This window comes from Leucoraja erinacea, chromosome 29 (assembly GCF_028641065.1).
Source record: "Leucoraja erinacea ecotype New England chromosome 29, Leri_hhj_1, whole genome shotgun sequence".
Taxonomy (NCBI): Eukaryota; Metazoa; Chordata; class Chondrichthyes; order Rajiformes; family Rajidae; genus Leucoraja; species Leucoraja erinaceus.
Genome location: NC_073405.1, coordinates 21,500,615 through 21,525,276, shown reverse-complemented (window position 1 = coordinate 21,525,276; position 24,662 = coordinate 21,500,615). Strand labels below are relative to the sequence as shown.

Sequence of the window (24,662 nt, the reverse complement as noted above, 5' to 3'; positions counted from 1 at the left end):
TCTCCAACATCCGAGTGGGGGTCTTCGCAAAGCCCCCGGCCGTTGAGAAGTTGATCGTCCTGGCTGGGTGGTAATTATTGATCTCAACCTGTCCCGTGTCCTGCGCGTTTTATGAATGGGCTATTAAAGATGGTTAGAGAGAGTTCCCAGTGACGTCCGTGCGCAGTCATTTCAAGACAGACTAGTGCGTAAAGGCTCGTCCGAGACCTCGGTTTACCTCCAGCCACGATTTATATAAGAAGCATGAGTTCAGAAGTGAAAGCAGACATTGATTTTCCGTACATAGCCCCCCCCCCCCACTATTAATGCAATGATGTGTTTTAAAGTTAATGTTGATTTAGCCTTTTAGCAGCTGGAAGTAGAAGTTTTATTATACCCATTATTTTATTTTCTAGTTGCTTTCCGTCCAATAAAACACGTTTGACTTTCTCAAGGACGACAGTGGTAGGAATTCATAATGTTTCCCCCCCGTGTCTAGCCTAACAATAGGCAATAATCGCACCCACTATAGAACGGGAGGCGAGACTGAAAGGGTTAAAGAAAGCGAAGAATTTCTCTCTCCACGCCTCCTCCCACTGTACAACCAAATGCGTCAACCGCAATCCCAAAGGCGTTCTTGCCTCTGTAATATTTGCATTTCCTACATCACTAGATGTTCCACAGGGTCACCACCCAGTTAATGACAATCCACCCACTGGTCTCCAATATGGGAAGGGGGATGAAAACTGACGAAATTCATTTCACCTCTGGCCAGACAGACATTAATTGCATTTAAGAAGGTTCCCATTCTTCATTTTCTACCTACTTATTATGGTCGAGATGCAACATTTAGTTCGTCATTCCAGAACAATTTCCATCAACCCTGAAATAAACGAATCAATAAAATTGACACGTGGCACGTTCAGATGCAGAATTGATATTACTGCAATCAAAAAAGTTTAAAAGAATGAGTTGGCTGTTCAAAATATCTGGAAGGTGGCACAGTGGCTCAATACAGAATATTGATACAATGTTATTTAGAAGGTTTGTCCATTGGTACTTTCATTAGGAAAATAGCCAATTCTAATGTATCTCCATTTTGCGGTATTTCATATTGTGAAATGCCATCTGTTTCCAGTCTCAGCAATAATTTAAATCTGCAGCACGGTTTTTCATCCTAATTTTCTGAAGACCCCGGCACGAAACGCCGCCTGATCATTCCCTCCACGGATACTGCCCGGCCCACTGAGTTCTTCTGGCACTTTGTGTTTTGCTCAAGATTCCAGCATCTGCTGTTGTTTGTGTGTCTAATTTTCTTGTCTAATTTTCAGAAGAACAAATCAAACATTATTCTCAACATGGATCCAATAATTTCCGTAAACTATACATATAGCCAGCTGAGTTCAAATCTATGGGTTTGTACACTTTCAGTTCTGAATGGTAAGAGCATTTTTTAAAGAACTTGTAAGTCCACACAAACACGATTTACATTTCACCACACAAATGGATTGTCGCTGGAAATGAGGATCCATTCCCTTAACGCGATGAAAAATAGATGATGTGCTCGGTAACATCATTGTATTTTAAAACGAAGACTGTGTTTCTGTATCTTACTTAAAAATCCCACATTGGACTAATTTGTCTCATTTCCCCATCAGCCAACTATTCCATTGCTCTCAAAAAAAAAGTGCTGGGGGAACTCAGTCTGAAGAAATCTGAGGGTCGCCTGTCCATTCCTACCACGGATGCTGCCTGACCCGCTGAGTTACTCCAGCACTTTGCGTTTTGCTCAAGATTCCAGCACCTGTAGTTTCTCGTGTTTCTATTTCCGTTACAAACTCTTAACTACTGAATTGCAACAATCTCCACGATGTAATTGCGCGTTCTGACCGCTTGGCGACGGCACAAAATTTGTTCCCTGAATATTTCCACCAAAGATCCTAGAGGAGCTTTGATTTCCACTGTCACGCTGTTGTACTAATTTCTCTCTCTCTCTCTCTCTCTCTGTAAATTGAGACTTGTAACATTGGAATTAAGAATGGAAATGCGACTTAATAGATCGGCTGAATTGTCGTTCAAGCCCTTCTAAAGCCATCACTGTTTTTACGAAATCTTAAGGCTCTCGAAATTTGGATGACATTTTTTCACCAGAACTCTTGCACTGTGAAAGAATTCGGATTATGTCATTTTTAGTCAATGCATTGGGTTTCATTTTCCAGATTATAAAGGTGTTAGTCACTCCGCTACGTTGCTCAAATTTCTCCCAGTCGACTATCAAGCGAAACGCCAAGTGCTGGTGGTACTCAGCGGGTCAGGCAGCATCTGTAGAGGGAAATGGATAGGCGACGTTTTGGTCGGGACTCTTCTTCAGACTGACCCGAAACGTGGTCTGTCAATTCTCTCCATAGAAACTGAAGATAGACACAAAATGCTGGAGTAACTTAACGGGACGTGCAGCATCTCCCAAGAGAAGGAATGGGTGGCGTTTCGGGTCGAGATGCTTCTCCAGTCTGAAGAAGGGTCTCGACCCGAAACGTCACCCATTCCTTCTCTCCAGAGATGCTGCCTGATCCACAGAATCACTCCAGCATTTTGTGTCTATCTTCGGTTTAAATCAGCATCTCCAGTTCCTTCCTGTGCCTGTGTGGCTTGTCTACGAAGCCCCAATCTCCATCGATAGCGAGATTGGAGAGGAAAGTCAGCAGCTTCCTCAGGAGGTGGCTGGGACTGCCCAGGAGCCTTAGCAGCATCGCCCTTTACAGAAATAACATCAAGCTCCAGCTGCCCCTGAAGTCCCTGGAGGAGGAGTTTAAGGTGACTCGGGCCAGAGAGGTGATGCTGTACAGGGACTCCAGCGACCCCAAGGTGGCTCAGGCAGGGGTGGAGGTGAAAACTGGGAGGAAGTGGAGAGCTGGCAAAGCCATGCTGCAAGCGGAGTCTCGGATATGCCACAGAGTCCTGGTGGGAGCAGTGATTCGGGGAAGAGCTGGCCTGGGAATCTTCCCTACTCCCCAGTTTGACAAGGCCAAGGGGAAGGAGAGGCGCAGGCTGGTCCAGGAGGAAGTGAGGGCAGTGGTGGAGGAGGAGAGGTCTACCAGAGCGGTTGGATTGAAACATAGAAACATAGAAATTAGGTGAAGGAGTAGGCCATTCGGCCCTTCGAGCCTGCACCGCCATTCAATATGATCATGGCTGATCATCCAACTCAGTATCCCGTACCTGCCTTCTCTCCATACCCTCTGATCCCCTTAGCCACAAGGGCCACATCTAACTCCCTCTTAAATATAGCCAAGAACTGGCCTTGACTACCCTCTGTGGCAGAGGGTTCCAGAGATTCACCACTCTCTGTGTGAAAAAAGTTGAGGCCTAGATAAGGTGGGAGCAGGCCATGGACCGAAAAGTTACATGGACTGAGCTCTGGCAAGCTGACCACAGCGCATCAAGTTCCTGGTCCAGGCAGTGTATGATGTCCTGACCAGCCCATCGAACCTCTTCATCTGGGGCAAAGCGGAATCTCCAGATTGCCCTCAATGTTCAGGCAAGGGGACGTTGGAACACATCCTGAGCTGTTGCCCAAAGGCTCTTGAGCAGGGCCGGTACACCTGGCATCATGACCAGGTTCTTAAACCCATTGCAGAAGCCATCAGCACGCCCCACCACCCAGATGATCACCTTCGTGAAGGCCCATAGTGCAGCTGCCAAGAACCACAGCAACCAGGAATCAGTCAGGAATCCTGGCGACTGCGCAGGACGGGCAGCTTTCTGTAGACCTGGTGAAACAGCTGAAGTTTCCACGGCACATTGCCACGACCACCCTGAGACCAGACATCCTCCTGGTCTCAGAGGCGACCACAAACATTGTCATGTTGGAACTGACAGTGTCGTGGGAGGACCGTCTGGAGGAGGCCCACGAGAGGAAGATGACCAAGTATGATGAGCAGGCATAGACTGCCGAAAGCAGGGCTGGAAGGCAAGGTGTATGCCCATCGAGGTTGGTTGCAGAGGTTTTGCAGGGCAATCGCTCTACAAAGCCTTGAGTGCATTGGGCATCAACGGAATGGAGAGGAGAAGAGCCATCAAGAACACCACAGAGGCAGCAGAGAAAGCCTCGAGATGGCTCTGGATCAGGAGAGGAGGTCCATAGGGAGCAGCGAATGCCACCTGGTCATGGTTTGATCAACCACGGCTGGGTCCCCTGGGTGAGGGTGTCTAATGTTGGAAGACCCGAAACACCCAATGACCCCAGGATACATCACTGATGATGCGTTCAGGAGCACCAAGCGATGAATTTTATCAATCACCTACACTCTCTATAGATACTGCTTGACCTGCTGAATTACTCCAGCACTTTGTATTTTTCTCAAGGTTCCAGCACCTGCCGATCCTTTATGTCGACTCTGCAAGGTTATTTACCAAAATTATTTCATGAAACAGCTTAAAATTCTACATGTAAATTAGATTTAGATTGTTTTTAACATGGTGTGCTAGTGAATAGAGGTTCGGAAAGGCAATGGTTGCTTTGGCTTCTGGTCAGTCAGCATCTTACATCTTTGTTTACTCGGGGACTTCCATCACTTTGCACATCCCCACTCTGGAATTTCCTTCAACAAGTTTAAGGTGTCTCTAATTGTGATCTCATGACCCAAGCTGCTCAAATCCTATCACCCCCAGCACATGCAATTGTGCTTTCAGATGTTTTGACCTTATTGCCAAATTGCTCCCCTAACCCTCTGCCTCCATATGTCTCTCCACCTTTGAAGTTTACCTCTTTCACCAAATTTTGGCTTATGTGCCACAGTATCTGGTTCTCTTGAACAAAATATCTTGTCCATTAAGAGAAAGAACAGCAGCGCAGCAGTAGAGTTGCTGCCTTACAGCGCCATAGGCCCGGGTTCGGTCTTGACTAAGCGGTACTACCTGTATGGAATTTGTAGGTTCTCCCTGTGACCTATATGGATTTTCTCCGGTTTCCTCCCACGCTACAAAGTTGTACAGGTTTGTAGGCTAATTGGCTTTGGTATAATTGTAAATTGTAATTGTAAATTGTCCCTGGGGTGTTAGACTGTGCTCGTTGGTTGGCGGGGACTCGGTGGGCTGAAGGGCCTGTTTCTACGCTGTATCTCTAAACTAAAAGGAGATCAACTTCTTATAGGTTCCAGATTACATATTATATCATTATGGTTCACACCTAGTTACCTCCCGTTTCAAGGGAAATTAAGGATAATGAGTGCCAGCATTGTCCACATGCCAGGAATACACGACAATATAACAAAATATAAGACATAGGAGCAGAATTAGGCCGTTTGGCCTATCATGAGATATAGTGAATGAATGCAAAGAAATATTTTGAGTCACAGTAGAAAAACAAAGCAATAGGGTGGAAATGATAGGTACACAAAAATGCTGGAGAAACTCAGGGGGTGCAGCAGCATCTATGGAGCAAAGGAAATAGGTAGCATTTCGGTCCGAAACCCTTCTTCAGAGTGATAGGGGGTGGCGGGGAGAAGAAAGGAAAAAGGAGGGGGAGGAGCCCGAGGGCTGGGAGATGGGAGGAGACAGCCCGAGGGCTGAGGAAGGGGAGGAGACAGCAAGGGCTAACAAAATTGGGAGAATTCGATGTTCATGCCCGCAGGATGCAGACTCCCCAAGCGAAATATGAGGTGCTGTTCCTCCAATTTCCGGTGTTGCTCACTCTAGCAATGGAGGAGACCCAGGACAGAGAGGTCGGATTGGGAATGGGAGGGGGAGTTGAAGTGCTGAGCTACCGGGAGAGGAAATGATGCCTGGTTCTTAAAGAATGCGATGCAAAACAAAGCAAAATTATAAAACTTGTGGACTAAATATACTCCTAAAGTTGCAGACCATTGTTTAATTCAAAATGTTATTTTGATATGAGCAATAAAATAACTTTAACATGGAATAAGGTATATAATTAATATTGTTTAATTTCGGCTTCCGTAGTGGTTAAAAAAAAAAATCCTCTTTTGATATTGACTCATGCGGGGGGGTGGGTATGGTCCCCGAGCTGTCAACAATCCTCACACATGGTCAGTCTTTATCTATGAACCTAGGCTGCAAGTGTCAGCAGACTTTTAAATTAGGCCAGCACTGCAAACAAACGGATGCATATTTCTTTTTCGTTTGCTATCTTAGAAAGGAACAATTTGCAATACAAGTCCCTCAAACTTTCTTTATTAATTTGTCGTTACTTTAGAAAGTGCAGTCACTGTTGGTATTTTGATGATTACAGTAGATATTTGACACATGGCAGGCACCCCATGACCAATAAATGCTGCATCGGCAAGCAATCTGCTTGTTCGTGATGTTTTTCTTTATTTCCCAGTGGTTGGTGGATAATGTCGCCATCAGGACAAGTTAACTGAAATTCAAACAGCATCTGCAGATGTTTGAAATCTGAAATAAAATCTGAAAATGCTGGAAACTCTCATCAGGCCACACCGCATCTATGGAAAGAGAAGCAGAGCTAACATATTGGGTTGAAGACTTTATTCCTGGCATAAGGTTTCTAATTTGAAACATTCACTCTGTTTCTCTTTCCGCAGATGCTGCCTAACATTCTGTGAGTTTCCAGCATTTTCTGTTTTATATTATGGACAGATTAATTTTCTGATTGTGTGTTGGGTTTAGATAATCTACTCAAGTGCAATCATCATTTAACTAGACATGTTTGATGCCAGCAAAATGTTCAGTATTTTTTCAAGATTATTTGTAGCTGTTTTTTGTCAAAGCGGAAGTCCACTTAGAGACATTATGAATGGGAAAAGAACAGAGGCTCAGCTGAATGTCAGCAGTGGACTGTAATATTATTATTTAAAGACTTTTTACACAGTGCCCAGAAAAAAAAGTTATTTTCTATAATCAAAAAGGGTATACATGCCCTTGTTACTATTTGTGTTATTTGTTCCTGTTGGCAGTCAACTCTTCAATAAATTAGTTTAGATTTTTCCTAGACTTCCATAAAGCCAGACACAGTCATAAATATGTACATCCTAGAAACAGGCCCTTTAACCCACCTTTCCGACCTGAGCAAGTGGGCACACTGGGCACATTCCGTTTCAGATTCAGATTCAGATTCAGATTCAATTTTAATTGTCATTGTCAGTGTACAGTACAGAGACAACGAAATGCATTTAGCATCTCCCTTGAAGAGCGACATAGCAAACGATTTGAATAAAAAAATAAATAATAAGTGTCCGGGGGGGGGGGGGGGGGTGATTGGCAGTTTGTCTGTAATTGGCCCGTGGCTCTCTAATCCCTTCCTATCTATTCTTCACCCGTTTTTGCTTTCTCTCCCTTCCATTTTAAACATGCTCAATTTGTTTGCAATTGGTCTGTGGCTCTCTAAGCACTTCCTCTACATCCTTTGCCTGATTTTGTTTTCACTCCCTTACTTTTAAAAGATGGGTTGGTCACTTGGTGACATTATGTGTGCAGGAAGTCGAAATATAGAAACAGGGGCTGATTTCACCAAAGATATTGGGAAAGGAAAGGAATATTATTAATCCATAGGGATGGAGCTCACACTTATGGAGAGTTGTTTGTGAATCTATGAGGGGGAAAAAACAATTTTACAATTGCAAAAGGTAGCAACTGCATATTCATACAAAATCACAGAATTGTGTAAATGTGAATAATGAAATTGTGTGCCACAATGGGCTTCAAACATAGAAGATAATTTTGGTTCAAAGTGCACCAATTTTGGAAATTTAAAACTGCAGATGCTTGAAATACACACCAGGCCGTGCTGCATCAATGGGGAGAGAAGCAGAATTCATCTTTCTAGATGACCATCTTTCACCGAAATTGGCACCAGAGAACATTACCACGGATGTAATAGCCAAGCTCAGGACGTTTTGTGCTCTGTGCCTCATTAGATCACAAAAGGGTACATGAAAGCACTGATGCATGTGAGGTTGGGGTGCAGACATTTTGAATACACATGTATTGTAAATCTGAGAACTGGAGATGTAGGTTTATACCGAAGATAGATAAAAAATGCTGGAGTAACTCAGCAGTTCAGGCAGCAGCTCAAAAATATCAGATGCTGCCTGACCCACTGAGTTACTCCAGCATTTTGTGTCTATCAATGTTCATACCACTGGGTTGTAAGCATTACGCTCTTGGACAAGCATGAGATACAAACTATCGAGACAAAGTAAGCAAACTCAGGAGTTAATATTGATCTAGATAGACCCTGGCACATTGGGTTTTATTGATGGGTGCAAAAATCATCATCTTCTTCGCTATCACTTCTGTAAACTGTAGGTAAGAATAGACCCACGCCTGGAAATGTTATTTGGGAGAATTGGTCTCATTATTTGTGGAATTAGCTTTGGACGGCAGGGAATTGCCTCGGCGGAGCCAGCAGTGAATGTGGAGCCATCTGGCCTGGTAATAATTAATCAAGTTATGAGTCTGCATACTTAGGAAATTTGGAAAGATTGGGAGCATTGCTTAAGGCAACCGATGTACAATTTAAATTCCTCAGAGTGAAACAGCCCTGTGTTGATGGAATTGAGGTCAGATAGTCCTGCGCTGGTCGATAGCCTTTTGATGCCATCCAGACTGTAGATTCATTTGGTGCTCTACGACTTATTAGATTAAAGATTCTAAACAGTTATTTACAAAACTGGAGGAAGTTTTACAAAAAAATAGAGGAATTAAACCATCTAAAATTGTCAGATCCCAAAGGGAAAGATCCAGCTGTGTACCAGTATACAATGCAGTGATTGTTACAACCCAGTTAATAATTAGATTTCTTAAAGCACGTGCCATGTAACAGAAATTATTGTCAATCAAGTATTAGTTGTGTGATTTCCATTTAATGGCAAATTACTCCTCTATCCTGCATTTAATTCATCTTTTATGCCCGCCTTATCCTCTGTACCATTAACCCATTTATTTAGTCACCCGATGTCTGGGGAGGAATATTTTTAACTGTACAACAGGATAGAAAAATGAATGTTGTCATGTAGATGTAAAAACAGATATATTTCTCAAGATATTTTACATATTTGCACACTGTTTGGTTTATCCCACTGTGTTAAAGGGGAGGTATATCTAAATAACAACAGGAACATATGATCCATGAGTTTACTGATTGAAGCAAATAAGAATTTAGCTGTTCCTGTTTATATCCGGAGCACATGACAAATTAACACCCTTGATCTCCTGTAGAAATGTGAGAAATTCTTTATTTTGCCTACCATAGACAATGTATGCAAAGCGTGGCCATATATAGGGCTCTGACAAATGCTCTAGCTTCCATGATCTTCTTCATGGTAAATGGATTTCTCACCTGGTGTAAAATGGGAGGCGTTTCAGTGCAGACAGCTACCTGCAACTCATGGGTTGCGTACATTGCAAAGTGTACCGAATGGGGGTCCCTTATCCTTGTTGATATGCTACTGCAGGAGGAAGCCATCAGCGATGGTTTGATCACATGATTTAATGAACTCGCAGTCGCTCTTTGATCACGATCCCGCTGCAGCTGAGGACATGGGCTCTGTGCTGCAGATGTGGGTTAAAATCTCAACCTAGAGCAGAGCACAAATATCCAGACTGATTTCACACCTTACCACAGAGGGAGTGCTGCTTTGTTGGAGATGTTTTGTTCACGTTTGTAAACATTTTACGTTAAAGTACCGAGAACCTTCTCATGAGAAATAAGAAAAAAGCGGCAGAATGAGGCCACTTGATTCTTCGATCTGCACCAGCATTCAACATCATCTTGATTCCTCTAATATCTAAAATATCTCAGCCTCAGTTTTGAATGCAGTCAACAATGTGGCTTCTAAAGGCATCTGACGTAATTCCAAAGATTCAAGTTCAAGTGAGTTTATTGTCATGTGTCCCTGATAGGACAATGCAATTCTTGCTTTGCTTCAGCACACAGAACATAGTAGGCATTTACTACAAAACAGAACAGTGTGTCCATATACCATAATATAAATATATACAAACATGAATAAATAAACTGATAAAGTGCAAATAACAGATAATGGGTTATTAATAATCAGAGTTTTGTCCAAGCCAGGTTTAATAGCCTGATGGCTGTGGGGAAGTAGTTATTCCTGAACCTGGTTGTTGCAGTCTTCAGGCTCCTGTACCTTCTACCTGAAGGTAGCAGGGAGATGAGTGTGTGGCCAGGACGGTGTGGGTCTTTGATGATACTGCCAGCCTTTTTGAGGCAGCGACTGCGATAATGGTTCTCATGGTTCTTTTAAGTGAAGACATTTCTCTTGTCATGTATAGTCATGTCATGTCTGCTCTTTATTTTGAAACTTCCTCGTCAAAGAGTTCCAATAGATTAATTAAGCGTAATTTCTCACAAATAAAATAATGACGACTCAGCTCTATTATATTATTTACTAGTTTTCAGGCTCATTAACGTCGCTTTCAGAACTTGTTTTACCTCCTCTTCTCCGGGGTCCAGTACGTCTGGGAGATTTTAGAGACTTTTTTCCTTGGAGACAGACATGAATGATTTAATTCCTGAGTTTTTCCATGTTTCACAATATATATTCTCCAATCCAAGGAATGGAGGGTTAAGGATCACGGGCAGGCAGATGAACTTTGGTTTAGTTTGGAGATGTAGTGCGGAAACAGGCCCTTCGGCCCACCACGTCTGCGCCAACCAGCGATCCTTGCATACTAACACTATCCTACACACACTAGGGACAATTTACATTTATACAAAGCCGATTATCCTACAAACATGTACGTCTTTGGAGTGTGGGAGGAAAACTAAGATGTCGGAAAAAACCCACATGGTCATGGGGAGAACGTACAAGGCAACCCCCATAGTCGAGATCGAACCCGGGTCTCCGGCGCTGAAAGCGCTGTAAAGGCAGCAACTCTACCACTGCGCCACCACTTGTTAGTTTATCTTGGCATCATTTTCGGCACAGACACTGTGGATTGTTCTAAATTTTTATGATTCTTCCTAGTTCACTCTATTACTCAATTTCCTTTTATCACTTTTTGGTTATACCTTGATGAATTCTAAAACACCCCCAAGCCTCCAGCTTACTGCCTTTTCTTTATGTCTTTTCCTTAGTTTTAATACTGTTATTGCATTTTCCAGTAACCAATGGATGGACATAAAATATTTAATGAAGAGAAAAGAGCTATTGGGGGGAAATTGCTTAAGTCCTTACAGCAAGGACCTGTTAGGAAACCATTAGGCACCTAAGGGGCAACATTTTGTACACAGACTGGTGGATATTTGGAACCAGCTGCCAGAGGAGGTAGTTGAGCCAGGTATTATAACCGCATTTAAAAAAACATTTGGACAGGTACATGGCTAGGAAAGATTTGGTGGGTTATCGGCCAAATGCAAGCAAATGGGACTAGCATGGGACATCTTTGTCAGCACAGGCAAGTCGGTCCTGTTTCCATCCTCCATGGCTCTGCAGCAAACATTTTTACAATGGCAGCGACACTTCGGAAGTCTGAAGAAGGGTCTCGACCTGAAACGTCACCCATTCCTTCTCTCCAGAGATGCTGAGAGATTCCTTCTCTTCAGTTACTCCAGCTTTTTGTGTCTATCTTCAGAAGTACTAGTTTGGTTGTAAAGTACTTTAGCTTATCCCAAGGTCATGGAAGGAGTGTTAAGAAGACAAGTCTTTTTCTGTTTCTTACTTAAAGGAAGTTGCAGATGCGCTTATCGCATGAGATACACAGCTGGCAGCAGGATGACAAGGCGTTCGGTTTTATAGAGTGACAGGATCCTCCAAGGAGCAAGAAATCATTCCTCTCACTCACAATGCCATATGTATTCCCTTGATCAATGTCATCCCTCACATCAGAAAAGAATTCCACCTTTCAATGCTCAGCTCATTTGCGGTAAGCAACAGAGCATTGCACAACTGAATTTCTCATTTCAGGAAGGCTGACATGAAGCCTTTATTTTACAGCTGCCTGCTTTAACATTATTTTTATACCCGGGAAAGTAAACGTTAAGACAGATTCCAAGGAAATAAATATCCTCTAAAATGAAGGCAGATGGCGGTACGGTGGTGTAGTGGTAGAGCTACTGCCTTACAGCGCCAGAGGACCGGGTTCGATCCTGACTACGGATGCTTGTCTGTACGGAATTTGTACATTCTTCCCGTGACCTGTATGGGTTTTGTCTGAGATCTTCGGTTCCCTCCCACACTCCAAAAACGCACAGGTTCGTAGGTTAATTGGCTTTGTATCAATGTAAAATGGTCCAGAGTGTGTGAAAGGTAGTGTTAATGTGCAGGGGTCGCTTGTCAGTGCGGTCTCGGTGGGCCGAAGGGCCTGTTTCCGCGTTGTATCTCTAAACTAATCTAAACTAAAGATGATACCTTTGTGCTTTCCCAACACACCACATAGCGATTCACTGCCACTAGGCGGGTTAACCTTGCATGGTTTGATCTCCTAGATAGTAATCAAAACAGAGTTATAGGAAGGATATCATCAGCTAGTTCAGCTACAGGAAGGATGTTGTTACGTTGGAAAAGGTGCAGAAGTTATAAACCAGGATCTTATAGGGAGATTGGATAGGCTAGGACATTTTCCTTTGTAGCATAGAAAGGGATGACCCATTAAGGTGTTCAAGATCATGATGGGCTAGAGGAAGGCATAGGCTTTAAGGTGAGAGGGGATAGATTTAAGATGGACCTCTGGGCAACTTTTTTTCACTGGGGGATGGTGGGGAGGGGGTGTAGCCAATATCTGGAATGAAATGCCACAGGAAACTAGAGAAGTGGATGCAATTATGACTTTTAACTGACTTTTTGACAGTTATATGGATAGGAAGGGTTTAGAGGGCTTTGGGCCAAATGCAGGCAAAGGGGACTAGCCCAATATTGCCAACTTGGTTGGCACAGGCATAGTGGGCCACAGGACCAGTTTTTGTGTTGTACAGCTCCATGACTATATCACTGTATTTCTGTATATGTGGCAATAATATCCCAATATCAATTTGCAAAGGCTACCTTTATCTGATTTGCTGTTGCAGTGACAGTTTTCATGTGTCTGCCCATTTTTCCAATGCAGGCCTCTAAATATCAATGCATTGTCAATGGGATTTGACAATCGCTTTGCTATTTGCCATCTCTTGGCTAGTTGTTGGCGGTTATCCTCTTTTTTGCAATAGTCATTTCCTGGCACGTTTACCATGAACGTTACTTGCCAATTATCACCCTAGCTTGACTGCTCTCTGGCTCACACAACATTTGGGGACTTTCGTATGGAACCAAACACCGTCAATGAACGGCAAACATTCTCAGTTTGGGAGAGTTGGCCTTCAACGACAACAAACTTCTTTTGTGGGTGATGGACCTGTCTTGTCGTCAGCGGTTTACTCATTCCATCGTTGCCAATCATTGAATACAGTTTAATCCTCTGACTAGTTTCACTGTCCTCCTGATTAATTTTATTGTTTGTATGCCTCGTTGTCACCTTCCCCTCAGCCAACAATGAACCATTTTACATTTCTTTGATCATCATCTGTCGTTTGCACACCTTGCATTCTCTTTGTACCCATCCATACCTCCAGTTTCCCTCTACCCTGACACTCAGTCTGAAGAAGGGTCTTGACCCGGAACATCACCAGAGTCAATCCATCATTTAGTGGCTATCTTCAGTGTAAACCAACATCTGCAGTTCCTTCTTACACATCCTGATAAGGGTTTCGGCCCGAAACGTTGCCTATTTCCTTCGTTCCATAGATGCTGCCTCACCCGCAGAGTTTCTCCAGCACTTTTTTCTACCTTCGATTTTCCAGCATCTGCAGTTCTTTCTTAAACATCCCTTCTGATCAGTTGGTTTCTTGGCTTTTGTTAGTGAAATGCTGCTTTGGTTGTCTAACATGGAAGAAGTTGATAAAATAGTTTCACCAGTTGCAAACCCCGACTTTGAGATTCTCCGGCACTGTGCCTGACACTCTGTTCTACATTCTTCAAGGGAAAAGAGTTGAAGCCTTGGCTTGATGTTCATGATTGAGTGAGGGATAGGACAGACCACGTGTCTGCAGCTTATGGTAAACTACAATGTCGCTGCAGGCCTACCGTGCTTAATGAAGTGGAATTAACAGTCTCTCATGCCTTTTTTATTGCGCCTTTTAATTTAAAAGCTGTTGTGACCTCCAAGTATGGATCGGGGTTAAACGCTTGCGTTCAGTCACAAATCACACTTTTAGTTAATTTAGTTTTAAAAATCTGCAGTGGGGAAACTGGATCCAAAATTGGCCTGGTGATGGGAGGCAAAGGGTTGTGGTGGTGGAATGTTTTCCGGACTGGAGGTCTGTAATTAGTGCTGTAACATATGGAAGACAGACACAAAGTGCTGGAGTAACTCAGCGGGTCAGGCTGAGATTGGGAAGATACTAGTTGCTTCTAACAACCTGCAGCTCAATTTACATCGGGCAATAAATAACCTGAATTAATTGGAATAGATAGAGCAGGTGCATTATGTATTGAGCTTAAGTCAATTCAACATGTCCCGTGGGGCAGCAGTAGAGTTCCTGCCTTGCAGCACTTTCAATGCACGAGACACGGTTTCGATCCGGACTACGTGTGCTGTCTGTACGGAGTTTGTACGTTCTCCCCGTGACCGCGTAGGTTTTCTCCGAGGTTCTTTGGTTTCCTCCCACACTCCACAAAAACGTACAGGTTTTTAGGTTGATTGGCTTTGTATAAATTGCCCTAGTGTATGGAAGATAGTGTTATTATATGGGGGGTCGCTGGCCAGCACGGACTCGGTGGGCTGAAGGGCCTGTTTCCGCGCTGTATCTCTAAACTAAACTAAATGAGACTGTTCGCAAAAGCTGCAGCAAGTGGAGCCGGAGAAAGAGGCTTGAATTACTCACCGAAACTTTGGGATTTTTGCTCAAACTCCACATTTGCAAGCACTAACTTTGTGCTGCTGCTACTACTGCAAAATGTTGCCTAGATTAGTGAATCTTAGCTACAAGGAGAATTGGACAAATTGTCTTCTCTGGAACATTGGGGCTTAGGGGTGACCTGGCAGTTTATATAAAATTATCAGAGGCATAAAGAAGGTAGATAGTCAGAATCCTTCACCCCAGGAAGAAGATGTCAAACACTAGAGGGCATAGGTTTAAGGTGAGAGGAGGAACGTTTTAAAGGTGATTTACATAGATTTTTTTTTACACAGAGGGTGGTGGGTGTCTGTAATGAGTTGCCCGGGGAATTGGTGGAACCGATATGATAGCGATGTTTAAGTGACATTCAGACAGACACATAACACATATTGGGGACACAGGGATATAGACTGTATGTAAGTAGATAGGATTAATTTAATTTGACATCATGGTTTGCACAAACATTGTGTGCCAAAGGGTTCGTTCCTGTGCTCTGCTGTTCCATGTGAAGCTTTTGCAGTAAATGGAACATTCGTCTGAAAGTGAGGGGTTGATATTCAGGTTAAGCCATCAGAATGGCTGTGCAAATGTCAACATCATTTTGCTTTTCTGGAACTAATTATATTGGATGTCAATTTACCAAAATACCACCTGGATTAAGGGATATTAGTGGGAAGGAGAGCTTGGACAAACAGATTGTTTTCTCTGGTTCACCAGAGGTTGAGGGGAGACCTGAGAGAAGTCTATCAAATTATGAGAGGCACACATAGGAATCTGTTTCCCAAGGTAGAAATGTCAAAGAATTTAAGGTTTAAGGTGAGAGGGGCAAAGTTTAAAGGAGATGAGCGAGGCAAGCTTTTTTTTTTTTATATACAAAGGGTGGTGCGTGGGTGAAACACACTTCCAGGGATGCTGGTGGAGGCAGATACGATAGTGGCATTTAAGAGGCTTTTATATAGGCACATCGATATGCAAGGAGGTAGGGACATGGATCATGTGTAGGCAGACGAGATTAGTTTAACTTGGCATCCCATTCAGCACAAGCATTGTGGGCCAAATGGCCTGTTCCGTACTGTGCTTTTTTATGTTCTAATATTCATAAATAAACACGGATTTTCCTCATCTCAGTTGTCGGAAGCATTATCATCAAATGTTTCAGCACCTGTATGACATGTGCAGTCTGAAACTGGGGTGTAAATGCATTCTGACTACAGCCCACACACTGAAAGGACGAAATGATGGGAGTCTGCCGTCAAATAATTCAGATATTGAGGACTGACTCCTGTTCAAGTAACTTGGTATACCTTGTATATCTAAATATATTAGGGAAGTAATGTAACAACAGATGCTCAAGACTCAAACACCATGAAACAGGCCCTTCGGCCCAACTCGTCCATGCTGACCAAGATGGCCTAGGTATTAGGTAGGAATTTCCAGTATTTAGATTCAGTGAATCTTCTATTATATATGTGCACTTCAAGATGTTTTAAAAAAAATCAAGTAAGATTTCTAACTGGTCCATTCTTTCTTCTTATGTTGGATGGTTCATTCATTGCAAAGACAACCTTTGTGTATTCCTCTTGGATAGCTGTGGGCAAACAAATTCAAGGCCAAATATTTCTCTCCAATTCCTTGATGAAAATGCAATGCATCTGGAATTACAGGCGAGGAAAATATTCCATCTAAGATATATAAGACTTCAGCCAAATGGAATTCGATTTGTGAAAAGCAGAAAGCTAAATGCAGAACAACAGGGGTAGTGATCAACATTGATGACATTCATGGTTCCCAAAAAGTAACAAGGGGCAGGTTTTGGAATGAATAGCCCAAGAACGCAGTTAACGGCATTTATGTCCCATTGCTCATAATGATCAGAACAGTATGCCTTCTACATGAAAGATAGACACAAAAAGCTCAGCGGGTCAGACTACATCTCTGGAGAAAAGAAATACGTGACATTTTGGTTTGAGACCCTTTTTCAGACCTTCTGAGTCTGAAGTGAGTCTGAAGAAGGGTCTCGACCCAAACCATCACCTATTCCTTTTCTCCAGAGATGCTGCCTGGCCCATTGAGTTACTCCAGCTTTTGGTGTCTATCTTTGGCTTAAACCAGCATCTACAGTTCCTGTCTACACCTTCTGCATGTGCCAGGCATTTTCTCCAGAGATGCTCCCTGGCCCGCTGAGTTACTCCAGCATTTTGTATCTTTCTTCCTGTAGAAGGTGTACTCTCCCTAGTTCAGCAGAGTTTGAAACAAAAACAGTCTGTAGCTGTGGCACCGTCTGAAACAGTCGTTCCCCCGTGCAGCATGCATTTTTAATGGCATGGCCAGGACACAATTTGCTAGGATGAGATTTTGAGTGATTGGCATGGTGCACTGTATATGTAGGGACCAACCATCAATTGGTGAATGAGATCAATTTCAGATGTGGGGGTAGGTGTGTTCTTCCTGGCCACTCATAAATACTGCAGCCACTGCCGATTCAACATTATTTCATCTTAAAATAGTAAGACCCTACCCAAGAGCTCTCGCATGCATCACAGCCAGTCAGAACCCCGAAGCTGAGTTGCATGCGGGCATTCATTTGACATCCCAAACTGTCCTGTGAAACTTCAGTCAGACCCTTAGAATCTTGTCCACCTCTTTGTTATAAAATGTAATAAAAAGGAACTGCAGAAGCTGGTTTATACGTTGTGACAAACACAAAACGCTGGAGTAACTCAGCCGGTCAGGCAGTATCTGGAGAATATGGGTAGGTAACGTTTTTGGTCGAGCCCCCTTTCCAGTCTGAATATAGTTCCCGATCTGAAATGTCGCCTATCCATGTTCTCCAGAAATGCTGCCTTACCCACTGAGTTACTCCAGCACTTTGTGTCCACCTCTCGGTTGCCTGTCGGTCACTCAAGTGTCCAAATTGACCTCACTATAATTAACATTGATGGAAACCCACCTCCATAACATTACAGCAAAGCAAAAATGTGTGCCTGACTCCCACCAAGAAGGAACCAGGTCCAAGTCCAGTGAAGGAATCCTGACCTGATCCATTAACTCAACTTCCCCTTAACAGATGCTGCTCGACTTGCTGAGTTTCTCTAGCATCGCTGATTTTTGTTTCCAATTCCAACATCCGGAACTTTGTTGAAGTTCAGTTTTAGTTTTGTTTTAGAGATACAGCATGGAAACAAGCCCTTCGGCCCACCAAGTCCGCACTGACCACGATTACTCATACACAAGTTCTATCTTGCATGCTAGGGGCGATTGAACAGAACCCAATTAACCTACAAACCTGCACATCTTTACAATGTGAGGGTATAGTCACAGGGAGAACATACAAACTCCATACAGACAACACCCTTGGTCAGGGTTGAACCAGGGTCTCTGGTGTCGTAAAGCAGCAACTCCACTGCTGCGCCACCGTGCCGCCCAATGAATTGGACAGCCGCTGACAGGACTCAAAGCCATTCTACAGCCTCCTAACATTGTCATTAGGTGATCTGATGAATACAATTCGATGTTACGCCATTCACTAAATTCCATGTGCCGCCTTTACGAATTTGATCACACAAGTCAGAGCAACAATTTTCAAAAACAGCCAGGACTTTTGTGAGTCATAATACTTAGGCAATTATTTACCCACTAAGAAGGCCGCGTATTATAAATAGTGCCAACAACTTGTGTAGTAAAAACAAGTGCTGCAACAATTTAAACTGCCAATCTTGCTGGCATCTTTCATGCCATCAGAGGACATTTCAGGTATTTTTCAGAGTGGGGAGAACATTAAGTGCAATGCTACAATAACGCTGTCAATCTGGATTAAGGACGTCAAAATGTACAACGACAACCAGCGGAGTTCCGATTTCCATTGACAGCTTTATAGCACTGAATTACTGGTACAAATCATTTTGCTCATTCCCTTATTTATGACGAGACGAGGTTTACAAGGCAATACGCTTGAGCAGAAACTCGCTGGAGGTTTTGAATTACCAAAACGATTTATTTTGTAACACATCTGACGAAAACATGATCAGCGCAGTTCACTGAAACTTTGCTGATACTTGAGGAGCTCACAGGGCTGCCTTTTGGTAGAAGAACCAAGAGACAATGTAGACCAAAGGCCACTGTATCAGGACATTGGTGCACAAAACGCAGAGAGATAAAGGGCATGTTGAAAGAACGGCCAGTGAGGCTTGAATTGTGATGCTTACCAATAATAACTGAAAATTCACTTCCACCACCCACATGTTTCTTTTTGGACATTGATTAAGTGTTTTATCATTGAACAATACAGTGCGGAAACATGCCTCCTCGACCCACCTCAACCCTGATGTCGATCTACACTAATCCCATTTGCTTGCATTAGTCAGTTTCATTCTACGCCTTCCCTGTCCAGGTACCTGTAAATGCCACTTAAAATGTTGCAACTGTATCTGCCCAAGGCACCTCCTCTCGCACTTTGCTCCAGCTCATTCTAGATATCCACCCTTTGTGGAAAAACGTGCCCCTCGCATCTCCTTAAATTTCTCCTCTCTTACCCGACTGAACCCGACTAGAATCTCTAGTTCTAGACTCGTCGTCCCCGAGGGAAGACCCTGGTTATACCGTCTATGTCAGATTTGAAAAGTTCCTATAAGATCACCCCCCTCAGCCTCTAATCTTCCAGTCAGAATAAACGCAGCCATCCAAAGCTCTCTTTAAAATTACAGCCTTATAACGGCAAGCATGTACTTTCACAGAGAACGGAAACAGGCTCTTCTACCCAACTTGCACGTGCCAACCAAGATGCCCCATCTACACTAGTCCCACCTGTAGCATTTGGCCCATATCCCTCCTAAACCTTTCCTGTCATGTACGTGTCCAAATATCTTCCAAATGTTGTTATAATACCTCCCTCGGTTACCTCCTCTGGCAGCACATTCCATATACCACCACCGTCTGGGTGAAAAGGTTTACCCTTGGGCTCCTACTAAATATTTCCCCTCTCACCTTAAACCCATGTCCACTGGTTCTTGATTCCCCTGACCAAGTATAAAAGACTACCTTCACCCAGAGCTGCCTATTTTTGTCAGAGCATTTCAGAGTATTCTAGTAACAGAAAATCAGTATTTTGCTGAGGAAATCAGTATTTTTACGCGGTGCTATTATGCTGGAATTTTATTTTTGTTAATGTTCAGTCATACCCATGTAAGAGTACAAGAATGCATAACTTTGCTATCAATTGACGTCTTCTTCTAAGTTATGCATTCATTGCCATCTCTTTGTATACTGCTGTTTGAATGGCTGCTTCCTGCTTTTAGCACACGATGATGATGTAGAAGCTATTTTGGAAGCCCCCCCTCTCCCTCCCTTGCCCCCCTCTCCCTCCTTCCTCTTTCTCCCTCCCTCTCTCCCTCCCTCTCCCTTTCCCTCCCACCCTTCCTCTCTCTTCCTTCCTTTTTTTCTCCCTCCCTCTCGTATTCCCTCCCTCCCTCTCCATCCCTCTCCCTCTCCCTCTCTCCCTCCCTCCTTCTCCCCTCTCCATCCTCTCCACCTCTCCCTCTCTTCCACTTGAGCCCACACAGTGTTCTGTAAAATCAAGGCTAATCTCAATGTAACTGCAATCCCACTGGTAACCTTTCACCACCAGGCTTATCCAGAATTCTACCACTGCCTGAAAAATAAGCAAAGGCTCAACTTCCACTGAGAAAGAGAATTCCAAAGACTCATTGTTATACGAGAATTTTCCCAAACAGTCTGTGACCCATAGCGCTGTGGCCATGGCGCTCCAGCCGGTAGAGCTATATTTAGAACCCGTAGCACTGTAGCCGACAGCTCTTCGTTTAAATTCCCATGCGTTGAACTGACAGTGCTCTGTTTAAACCTGGAGCGGTTTTTGAACAGATCAAAGCTTACATAAATAATCATCCAGATCTTGAAATTTAAAATGCTAATAGATGTAATCTGCTATAATTTTTAGAGGTACAGTATGACTTTTTATATCCTGGCATTTTTTAAGCAGCAAATTCTTAAGTCAATTTCACCAGCTTATTACTTTTCCATTTGCGAGTGGTATGTACCGTAAAATCCGTATTTAACAACACAAAATCGTACATCCGTATTCTTATCACATTTCCGTACAAAATACGGAATATTCGTATTACTTGGCAGCTCTGTTCATCCCATCTATTCCCCTCTTGCTCATACACCTCTATAAGATCATCCCTCTTTCTCTTGCGCTCCAAGGAATGAAGTCGTAGCCTGCCCAACCTCGCTCTGTTGCTCAGGCCCTCAAGTCCTGGCAACATCCTCGAAAATCGTACCTTTAGGAATGAGGCTTTTAGGCTGTGAATATAATGCATGAAGCATACTATGAAGATAATGCTGTCAAGTTTGATTCGTAACATCAAAAGGAAGTACTTGGAATGGAGTTCCACGTTGCACTGATAGCTTTATTACACTAAATTACTGGTGCAAATCACATTTGTTTGTGGACAGATGCGACTAGGGGTGAGGAGGGGGAGCTGGAATCTGGAATGATAAAAATAAGGAGCCAAAAGCTGACTTTGAATACATGAATATTTCTAATGTGTAGGAAGGAACTGTTATGCTGGTTTACACCAAGGTTGCTGGAGTAAATCAGCGGGATAGGCAGCATCTATGGATGGATGAAATGAGTGGCGTTTCGTGCTGAGACCCTTCTTCAGACTGGATATTTCTTATTATCATCAAAACAGAAAATACTGGAAAAACTCAATAAGGTCAGGCAGCATCTGCGGGAAGAGAAACAGAGTTACCTTTTGGGGTCTGTGATGAAGGGTCTTGGACAACAGTTGACAGAAATCAAAAGCTTGTCCAAAGTTTTTTTTTCCACAACTGAAATTGTCTGAGTTTTGCCAAAGATAACAATTGAGCAAAACAAAAAATAGATTACAATTGCTGGAAATAGAAACAGAAACGCTGGAAGTTCTCAAGAGGTCAGACAAGGTCTCAGAGTGAGGAGCAGAGTTCATGTTTCAGCTAAACAACATTTCAACTTGAGATAAAATATTCCCAGGCTGAACCAATGGGTGAAAAAATGAAAATGTGGAGGCATGTGGAGTTTCATAAGGATACACAGAACGCAAACACAAAGAGGTTATGTTGAGACACAAACAGAAATTGAAAGATGCAGCATGGAAACAGACCCTTCAGCCCAAGTCCATGCTAACCATCGATCACCCATTCACACTAGTTCTATTATCCCACAGTTGTGAACATTCCTTAAACATTAGCTGCAATTTACCACAGCTAATTAACCTGCAAACTGGCACCTCCTTGGGATGTGGGGGGAAACCGGAGCACCCAGAGGAAACCCACACATCCACGGGGGGAGTGTGCAAAGACTGCACAAACACCACTGTACAGAAACAGAATTCAAGTTCAAGGTTTTTCTTTAGAACTGGGGATGAGCGTGGAACGTGTTGGGTTAAGTTGCAGAGCAGTTGGAGAAAACCGAAAGGTTTTCTCCAACTGCTCTGCAACTTAAACCAACATGTTCCACGCTTCAACCTTTCGGTTTTCTCCGAGGATTTCAGTTTCCTCCTACACTCCAAAGACGTGCAGGTTCGTAGGGTAATTGGCTTGGTATAAATCTAAATTGTCCCTAGTACGAGTCAGATAGAGTTAGTGTGCGAGGATCGCTGGTCGTGGCGGACTCATAGGGCCGGAAAGCGTGTTTCCGCACTGTTTCCGCGCTGCATCTCTAAACGAAACTAAACTTCACTAATAGCAAAGCAGGAACACAGTGAGTTCCTCCAGCAATTTGTGTTTTGCACAAGATTCCAGCATCTGCAGTTTCTTGTGTCTCCACTAATGCCCTTCTCAGAAGGAAATCTGCCATCCTTAACTGCTCTGAGCAAATTTGTTTCCAAACCCACAAATGTAGTTGACTTGTAATTGTTAAATGATATTGAGATTCGTTTTAGTTTGGAGATACAGAGTGGAAACAGGCCCTTCGGCCCACCGAGTCCGCGCAGACCAGCAATCACCACAATTCTGTCCTACACACTAGGAACAGTTTCCAGAAGCCAATTAACCTACAAACGTGCACATTTTTGGAATGTGTGAGCAAACCAGAGCACCCGGACAAAACCCACAGGGTTACAGGGAGAACGTGCAAACTCGTTACAGACATCAATCGTAGTCAGGATCGATCCCAGATCTCTGGCACTGTAAGGCAGCAACTCTACCGTTAATGCCACTGTGCCACCCAAATTTTATTAGAAAAATAAATCAAAACATCCTGAATTGAAGGCACAGAAACATACACAAAGCTAGAAATATGAGGAAACCATGAATGAGAATTGCTTCCCTTTCTGACCATGTAAAGTTTGCCTGCTACCAAATTTACAACACATTCAATCTCTTGAAGTTTATCAGCCTCACAAAGTTCACAGGATGTTATCACACCAGTGGCCTTTCCAGATTTAATGTATCCCCTTTTCCTCAGCAGCACAGATGTGTCATCTTTCAAAGAGCTTTTATTCTTTCTCAGATCCGCTGAAACTCAGCTGAACAACTGGTCTGTGGATAGACTCTAGCGTTGTTAAATTAAAAGGTTCTCCATGGCATTACAAAAAAAATATGATGAAATGGCGTTTAAAGGTCTGTACAAGATAAATAATGATTCATCCTTCAGGCAATCTTTTGTCAAAGGGCAGCACCACTTGACCTGTTTTGAAAGAACATTTTTCACAGCCAATATGCCCGTATATTGCCTTGCCAAAAAAAACCCAGTAGATATTAAAACCAATTTACTGTGCAATCACTGGAACTTATTTGAAACTGGCTTTATTTTAACCCAATGCTATCATATCTGAAGGTAGACACAAAAAGATGGAATAAATCAGCGGGTTAGGCAGCATCTCTGGAGAAAAGGTAGGCGACGTTTTGGTTCGAGACCCTTCTTCAGACTGAGTCAGGGGAGGGGGAAACAAGAGATATGAAAAAAGTACATAGAACAAATGAATGAAGGATATGCAAAAGGACAAATTAAAGGCAGCAACAATAATCAAGGAAAGGTGGAGCCCACAATGGTCCATTGTTGGCCTTGGGGGAAGGTGATAACAAATGAGACAAACAGTGAAACTCAGCAGAGGGACCGTGAAACTATTGCCACAACTAGGGTGGGGGAGGGATGGAGAGAGAGGGGAATGGACGGTTTACTTGAAGTTAGAGAAATCAGTATTCATACAGAGATAGATATCTGTAAAAGCAACAGAGAATTCACTGCGAAGACTGTATTGTTGAAAGCTTTATGCTCAAGAATATCATACAGGGTCCCAAGACATGCTCGTCAAAAACACACGTCCCAGTTCACCTATTCCACCTTTGAGTTCCAAAAAAAAATCACGTGATCGTGTTATTGACTAATCGTGAGCACGAATCACTGTCAGCTAATTTACATCAGACCCATAAATGACACAAAGCAAACTATTATAATTAAGAGCATTGGGAATCATAAGTCCCAAGTCACCTTTTCCCTCTCAAGCATAGTGAAATCACCATATGTTATGTCTCAGCTCACTCATGTACAGCATTGAAAATGTTACAGTCTACCCATGTTGTCTAGTTGTATTACCCTTCAATGTTGCATTCCTGTTTATCACAATGGATTACATTTTGATGAAATATGTTAATAAACTGGATTGATGATGAAGGAGAATTTAGAAACAAGGAACTGCAGATGCTGGTTTATACCAAAGATAGAAACAATGTGCCGGAGTAACTCAGTGGTACAACAGTAGAGTTGCTGCCTTACTGCGCCAGAGACCTGGGTTTGATTATGACTGCA

The 24,662-nt window shown here is 43.1% G+C and overlaps 1 protein-coding gene across 2 annotated transcripts in view; it reads left to right on the top strand.

Moving 5' to 3' along the window:
* The window catches only part of cbarpb (CACN subunit beta associated regulatory protein b), a 161,419-nt gene that overhangs the window by 715 nt on the left and 136,042 nt on the right, over positions 1 to 24,662 (top strand). The window lies entirely within an intron of this gene.